This window comes from Varanus komodoensis, unplaced genomic scaffold, assembly GCF_004798865.1.
Source record: "Varanus komodoensis strain SLA01 unplaced genomic scaffold, ASM479886v1 scaffold61, whole genome shotgun sequence".
Classification (NCBI taxonomy): domain Eukaryota; kingdom Metazoa; phylum Chordata; class Lepidosauria; order Squamata; family Varanidae; genus Varanus; species Varanus komodoensis.
Window position 1 is genome coordinate 655,675 of NW_025336236.1, and position 8,739 is coordinate 664,413.

Sequence of the window (8,739 nt, forward strand, 5' to 3'; positions counted from 1 at the left end):
AAAAAAAAAAAAAAAAAAAAAAAAAAGGCCTATTGCAAGGGAAATGATATGGAAGAGCAATGCAATACATAATTAACCATATATTTCACTGCTCCCTGGAAACAAATCCACTGTCACTCCCCAGTAAATATGCTGCAGATATAATTTAGAAACTGAATTACATAAATGCCTTTTTCATTGTATCCACAGATGATGTTTACAAATCTGGTAGATGATTATTGGCTTTTTAACAGTAAAATAAAATGCTGAAAATGGCATAGCTAGAAGATAAAATCTTGTTGAGTAAAGGTCCCATTCTTTAACTTTATTTTTAATACAGTATTTCCAGCTATGGAAGTAAGAACCCTAGGGCATCAGGAACTGATTGATACTTTCAGATTTATTAGACCAATTTTGTACAAATTGTTAGAAATTTGCTCCATGTAGAAGCTGGTGGAACTTTGTATCTTGCATATACTGTCATTTCAGCCAGTATGAAAGCAAAGCAACATGAACTCTGGGTGACATTGAAGAAAACCTGTTCTCAAATCCCATCATGGCAATCAGGAGTGTCACATGGCGAATTCAAAACCAACATCAAAAGACATTTTGAATAGTTTCTAGCTTCACATTTGCCTATTCCTATATTTCTGCACCAACCACCACTTTGGTATAACTTTCTCCAAAAAGAATTTAGGTGCAGGGGACAGTACAATATTTATCAAGGATATCTGATTTAGCCTGTTTGATAAAAATGTTCAGTTACAAATATCACTGTCCAGTCTTAAAAGGAATTCCTTACTTTAGACCAGATCTTATGGAGTCTAGATGTCCTTCCAAAATAAATTTTTGATTAAACTGAATTCCAATTACTTAGAGATCCAAAGCCTTTTAACAGGATGTCTCACAACTTTAATGATTATGTGTGTATAAAGAGCTATACCATTGGCGTACAATATTATAGGCCACTTTCAATCAAAAGTTGTGGTACAAAAATATTATTCAGGATTAGTCATTTTAAAACTAAGTAATATTAAAGAAAATCTAAACCAAAAGGGAATAACAATAGCAGATAGTCCTGTGTAACATCCCACAAAGTTGATATTAAATTAATAATGGGAAAATTTAAGCCCACTCTATACTTTAAGATCAGTATAGATAGTATTAAAGATTTGTAATTAAATCAGAAATCTCCTGCAAATATTTGTTTCAAAAAGGTTTAAACCACAGACTCTATCTACCAAACCAAAGCTAAAGATCTATGAATACCACATAAAGATTATGACCATTTCAAGATGCATGTTTAGAAACTAGATGATCTAAGGCAAAACATTAGTCTACAGTTGACTTTGCTATTCAAAACTCCAGTTTATTCCCTCCTATAATATTCTGTTCTATACCTGGTCAAGTCTCTGATTTCAATAATTGAAAGTCAATACATTTTAAATGCCATGTCCCACAAACTTATTTTGCTTCTCCCTGGGCCAGATTAAATTATCAGGGTTTGCTTAGAGTCAAATGAGCCTCCATTTGTGGGGTTTGTTTGTGCCAGGTTTATAGTAGCACAGTAAATCTTGCTTTATTTTTGTGTTTGCTCAGTTTTCCATCATACCCTTTTACTGTATGTTGTTTTATCTGTAAAACTCATTGTTTCATAATCTAAAGCTTTGAGGCTGATTCCAGGCCAAGGACTAAAGCAGGTTGGGGGGAGTACTAGATACTCCAGTCAATTTTAAAAAATGTGTAATCCTTTAAATACATCATTCAGGCTCCCTTGAACAATTATCACACCTAGAGTGTGGGATAATATGAGTCTTCTTATATTGAAGAAGTCCCACAGTCTTGCCTCAATAGTAAAAAGCAAGCCCAATTGCAAATCTATCACTTTCTGATCAACCACAACATAGTGATTAAATGACCATCAGGTATACTACTGTGGGCAAGAATCCCTCAGAAGAAATGGAGTAGCCTTCATAGTCAATAAAAGAGTAGGAAAAGGGATACAATCTCCAAAATGACAGAATGATCTCAGTTCGAATCCAAGGCAAACCATTCAACATCACTGTAGTCCAAGTCTATGCCCCAACCACTGGTGCTAAAGAGGCTGAAGTCGACCAGTTCTGTGAAGGCCTACAACACCTTCTAGAAATAACACCAAAAATTATGTCCATCATGGGGAATTGGAATGCTCAAGTAGGAAACCAAAAGATAACTGGAATAACAGGCAAGTTTGGCCTTGGAGTACAAAATTAAGCAGGGCACAGGCTGGTAGAATTTTGTCAAGAGAATATGATGGTCATAGCAAACACTCTTTCCCAAGAGACGACTCTACACATGGACATCATCAGACGGTCAACACAGAAATCAGATTGACTATGTGCTCTGCAGCCAAAGATGGAGAAGCTCTATACAGTGAGTAAAAACAAGACCAGGAGCTGACTGTAGCTCAGATCATGAGCTTCTTGTTGCAAAATTTAGGCTTAAATTGAAGAAAGTAGGGAAAAGCACGAGGCAACTCATGTATGACCTAAATCATATCCCTGATGAATATGCAGTAGAGGTAACAAATAGATTTAAGGAACTAGATCTGATAGACAGAGTGCCTGAAGAACTATGGACGGAGATTCACTACATTGTGCAATTAAAACCATCCCGAAGAAAAAGAAATGCAAGAAAGCAAAATGGTTGACTGAGGAAGCTTTACAAATAGCTGAGGAAAGAAGGGAAGCAAAAGGCAAGGAAGAAAGAGAAAGATACACCCAATTGAATGCAGAATTTCAGAAGATAGCTAGAAGAGATAATAATGCCTTCTTAAATGAACAGTGCAAAGAAATAGAAGAAAACAATAGAATAGGGAAGACTAGAGATCTCTTCAAGAAAATTGGATATATGAAGAGAACGTTTCATGCAAGGATGGGCATGATAAAGGACCAAAATGGCAGGGACCTAACGGAGGCAGAAGAGATTAAGAAGAGGTGGCAAGATTACACAGAAGAACTATACAAGAAAGACCTTAACATCCCTTATATCCACGATGGGGTGGTCACTGACCTCGAGCCAGACATCCTGGAATGTGAAGTCAAATGGACCTTAGGAAGTCTGAGCAGCAACAAAGCTAGTGGAGGTGACAGTATTTCAGCTGAGCTACTCAAAATCCTAAAAGACGATGCAGTAACAGTGCTACACTCAATATGCCAGCAGATTTGGAAAACTCAGCAGTGGCCACAGGATTGAAAAAGGTCAGTTTACATTCCCATCCCACAGAAGGGCAATGCCAAAGCATGTTCAAAGTACTGCACCATTGCACTTTTTTCACATGCTAGCAAAGTTATGCTCAAAATTCTACAAGCTAGGCTCCAGCAGTACGTGGACCGAGAACCACCAGAAGTACAGGCAGGATTTTGAAGAGGGAGAGGAACTAGAGATCAAATTGCCAACATACACTGGATCATGGAGAAAGCTAGGGAGTTCCAGAAAAACATCTACTTCTGCTTCATTGACTATGCTAAAGCCTTTGATTGTGTGGATCACAACAAATTGTGGCAAGTTCTTAAAGAGACAGGAGTACCAGACCATCTTATTTGTCTCCTGAGAAACCTATAAGCGGGTCAAGAAGCAACAGTGAGAACTGGACATGGAAACACTGATTGGTTCAAAATTGAGAAAGGAGTTCGGCAAGGCTGTATACTGTCGCCCTGCCTATTTAACTTATATGCAGAGCACATCATGAGAAAGGCGGGGCTAGATGAATCACCAGTTGGAATTAAGATTGCTGGGAGAAATATCAACAACCTCAGATATTCAGATGATATCACTCTAATGGCAAAATGAAGAGGAACTAAAGTCTCTTGATGCGGGTGAAGGAGGAGAGCACAAAAGTTGGCTTGAAACTCAGCATTAAGAAAACTAAGATAATGGCATCCGGTCCTCTCACTTCCTGGCAAATAGATGGGGAAGAAATGGAGGTAGTGACAGATTTTATTTTCCTGGGCTCCAAGATCACTGCAGATGGGGACTGCAGCCAAGAAATTAAAAGACACTTGCTCCTGGGAAGGAATGCTATAGCATACTAGCATACCTAGACAGCATACTAAAAAGCAGAGACATCACCCTGTCAACAAAAGTGCGTATAGTCAAGGCTTTGGTTTTCCCAGTTGCAATGTATGGCTGTGAAAGTTGGACCATAAGGAAGGCTGAGTGCCGAAGAATTGAGGCCTTTGAATTGTGGTGCTGGAGAAGACTTCTGCGTGTCCCTTGGACTGCAGGGAGTTCAAACCAGTCAATCTTAAAGGAAATCAACCCTGACTGCTCTTTAGAAGGCCAGATCCTGAAGATGAAACTCAAATACTTTGACCACCTAATGAGAAGGAAGGACTCCCTGGAGAAGAGCCTAATTCTGGAACCAATTGAAGACAAAAGAAGAAGGGGACGGCAGAGAATGAGGTGGCTAGATGGAGTCACTGAAGCAGTCGGCGTGAGCTGAAGTGGACTCCTGGGGATGGTGGAGGACAGAAAGGCCTGGAGGAATGTTGTCCATGGGGTTGTGATGGGTCAGACACGACTTCGTGACTAACAACAAGAACAAGTGATTAAAAAATGGAGCTAAAGGAAAATATATAGTCAATAACACTACTTCCCTAGACAGACAAGTAAGACTGAGAATTTCCATAATCACTTGGTGTTTACTTGACAAGCAAGAAGGGTCTGGCTTCATTAAGGACCTTGGTGACAAAAGAAATAAAATCTCCATTTGAAGCCCAGTTTCTTAAAAATAAGCAATTTCTCCTGTCCCAGTCTGGCATCACCAGTAACAATTATGTAAAAGTCATAGCAGTGATATCAAATAACACTTCATCCAGATTTTCCCATATGCTTTTTTATTAATTCTTTGATCCCTGAAGGGATATGTAGCCATTAATAATAGATGATCGTGGTGATGATGGTGGTGATTGAATGAAATCCTGAAGTCAGGAAAACTTTAAAATCTGAAAGATGGGAAAGAGAGGAGAAACAAAGGTTGGACATTCTTTTCAAACCACCTGGAGCCTCGCCCTTATTTTCACTCTTGATAGCAGAAGGAATTCGGGCTGGCCTTCCATTGAGCTGGGATTCGGAGGGACGGCGGAGCCCAGCTGCCTGCCATTGGGAGTCCTTATGCAACAGTTGTCTGATGCCCCTCAAAATGAAGTGTAGGACAGGTCCCTGCCAACCAGCCACCCTTCTGATGCAGCAAATGCTACAGAAGAAAAGTGTCTGTCACAGCTCTCCAGAGCAGGCAGCATGCTCTGGAGCAGCATGCTCTGCACCACTCAGTTGCTCTGAGTGGTGCAGCTCCTTACAGAGCTCACCTGGTCCAAATGCCACCTCTCTGCCGATGCCTTGTTCTGAAAGAAGACCACTGGGAGAAAGGCACTGAGAGAAGAGTGACTGGTGACTAAGAGGATGGCTTGTGATTCCCCACACCAGCACTGGCCTGCATTTCCCTGAGCTTCGTAGTGGTGTGTGATGGCAGCTGCTGTCCTCTACCCCCCACCCCGCCGCCCCAGGCAGCAACTGATGGAGGCATCTTGTGCTCCCCCCCCCCCCCATAGGAGCACACAGCTGCTCACACATGACATGGTTGTCCTCCCACTTCAAGCAGCAAAAGGTCTTGCGCCAGCCCTGAAAGTAATACATTTCTCGTGAACAGAGGACTCAGAATAATCTGTATCCTTCCTCCATGTGTTTTGTAGAAACAGAATCTGATGCAGAGTTAATCTACCTTGGAAAAGGTTTTCTGCCACCTCATTCTGCCATCCAATCATATTCCAAGAAAGGATAGAAACAGGCTTTAATTTTCCTCATCCTTCACCGAGGATTTTAAAGCAGTGTTTCAACATTCTCTGATTTTTGTGAACAAAACCCATAGCAGATTCTTCTGTTCTGATCTCCACTCTTTCTCTGCAGTTTTCCTGTTCAGAAACTGTCCATTATTGCCTGCCCATCATTCACTTTCCTTAGCCATATGTGTAGGAGTTGAAATCCCATTGACAGAGGTCAGTTCTGTCCTCTTTGTGCGTTACTGCTTGAACTGACAAGTTTCTTTGTCAGGTGCCAAAGAGTTGTTGATTTGTAAGGAAGGTAAGGAGACTACAGCAGACATACATAGTGGAGAGGTGAATCTGCCCCCTTGCAAAGGACTTGGAACCTCTACATGGATGGAGGGATAGTAAACTTATTTGCCCGCTTCCAACGCAGAAGGGAAAAAGTTACAAATGAGTTCTTTACAGTCAGAAGTGCCATTTCCGCAGTATTGGAGGGCAGACGTCACTGATGATGGGCTTGGGAGGGTGACGGCAGTATTGACAAGCTAAGGAGCAGCGCCACAGGCTTTTGCTCTTACCTGCCAGGAAGTTCTGTAGCTGTCCAGAAGCTGCTGACAAACAGTTTTGCTCAGACCCTGTGACAAACCAGCTTGAGAACAAGCCACCCTCACCAGCTCAGCAACAAGCCACGAATCCTCACAGTGGCCTGCACATGTTCACTAAACCATGCTGGATCATCCATGCCAGGTTTGGGGGTCGCAGGAAACCACGCTGATAGAAACAAGGCTTTCACCCCGTGGTGGTTGATCCTGTGGCGGGAAGCCAGTCATTCACATGAGAAGAGAAATGGATTGTGCTTGCTGGCCAGGTCTTCCATTAATGCCAGATGCACGGTAATCTGATGAAGACCTCTGCGAATGCACAAGAATGCGGATAGGTCTCCTCTGTGCCAGCAGGATCCCTGGCAAGCTGAAGCTGCTCTCACGCACAGGAGCTCTGCTCGCCTGCATCAGGGCATGTGCAGGCCGCCTGCATGGAATGCTGTCTGGGTGGCTGGGTTTCGGTGTCGGACACATGGGCACCATCCCATTCCCTTCATGTTCGAAGAGTGCAAGTTGTTTGGACACTCCCAAGGTACACTTGTACATGTAAGGAACAGCTGCTATGGTCTCCTATCACATAACACTGCCTTGTGGTTTGCACCCACGGAACCTCCAGGGGCCCGTTCTGCAGCATAAGTGCCACTGTGTTGTGGACAGTGACTGCTTACAGCATACACGAAGAAGAGCGTGATCGATCAATTGCTATGGCCTGCCTTTCCAGTGAAGTGCTTCTGTGTTCTCTTGACTTTAGAAGAATTGAAGCAAAGGGGCAGTATTGTAGGTGCTGATTGCTCAAAAGGGTTCCTTCCACTGATAACCGATACGATGCTTGGTACCTTTGTTTTGTTTTCAATTTTTTTTCAACTGTATCAACACCCATACTCTGTGCAAGAAAATAAGAATTGCCTTTATAATGTAACAAGCACTGAAAAAAATAGGATGAAACTCGTATGAGCAAGAAAGCAACATGGGTGACCCCGTGCGGAAAAGAAAGGCTGTCTGTGGATGAATGTGCAGGTGGCACAGGTAGCCTATGCATGCAATGCAGGAGGTCTTAGCACTGTGTCCACAAAAGACGGCTCCTTCTACACTACCATAAAGGTTGCAGGACTTCTGATCCAAATGGCTGTGAGCAAGCTGGAAGAGTCGAGCTGTTTACACGAACAGCAGAGGCACTTTTCATAATCCCTTTCTTTGAGCACTTCAGACAAAGCATCCCCTTCTCTTTCTCGCTCTCTCTTTTAGATCACTGGGTTCAGTTTCTTTAAGCATCACAAGGACATCATAATAACCAGACTTTCTGTGTTCAATAACAGGTCCACTGGAGTCACACTTGCTCTGTGAACTGCTTCGCCTCCTGTGGTGCCGCATAATAAACTGCTTGGACAAACTGGGCATTTTTCCATCTGAGCATTAGAGCTAGTTTTAATGAATCCTTTATTACTGGAACAAGATTTTTTTTTTTGAAAAATCAACTGAAAACAGACATAAAATTACAAACAAAGGCTAGCGTTTTTGTTCAAAATCAATGCATGGAAGAGATTGAATACATGAAGCCCTCAGCCTTGATCATTTTTAAAAGGAAAATAACATATTTCTTGACAGAAGTGTATTTTACATTTCTCTCATTCCAAGCGCATGACATTATGTTTGCATTTCAAAAGGCCTATCTTGCCTAGATTAATTCAGGCAGCCTGCTATAAAACTAGGCTTAGCGATGTCTATTTCTGAGTTTACCTGGAACTGGAATTCGGTTGTGCAGGGGTCAAGGTGCTCCACTGAAGCCAGGCCAATCAGTGCAAATGTGTTTTGTCTAATATGGGGGCATAGCAAGGTGGCAGCTGACCATATTCCCAGTTAACTCAGTCGTCATCAGACTGGATTTGTAGCAGCAGCCCTGTAAGGGAAAGTGAGGAAGGGACATAGTCTGGTCGATCTCCAGCTAGAGACCTACATGCCTGTAATTAATTAAAAACAGCAACAACAGCAACAACCTGGTACTGCTGCCAGGTTTCATATCACATCTAGTTTGGCCCAGAGATTAAAGCAATCTCTTCTCATCTCCATCAACCAGATGGCAGGTACATGGCCACAGGAGACTTGACTGCCCTGCTTGTTGCTACTGTTGGGAAGGAAGATGCCCCAAGGTGGTCCATCTGATGCAACCGGCTTCTGAGGTACTTCATTAATGACCAGGTGCTGAGGGCAGCAGGTCCAAACCCCATTTTATTCTATACTCATGGGAGTGCTGAGATTCAGTGAGTTGAAAATCAAACCTACACATACCCAGAGCATGTGTGCATGTTGGCAAAGTTTTGGTGTGGTTGTTCTAACTTAACAGGAAGTTGGAATCC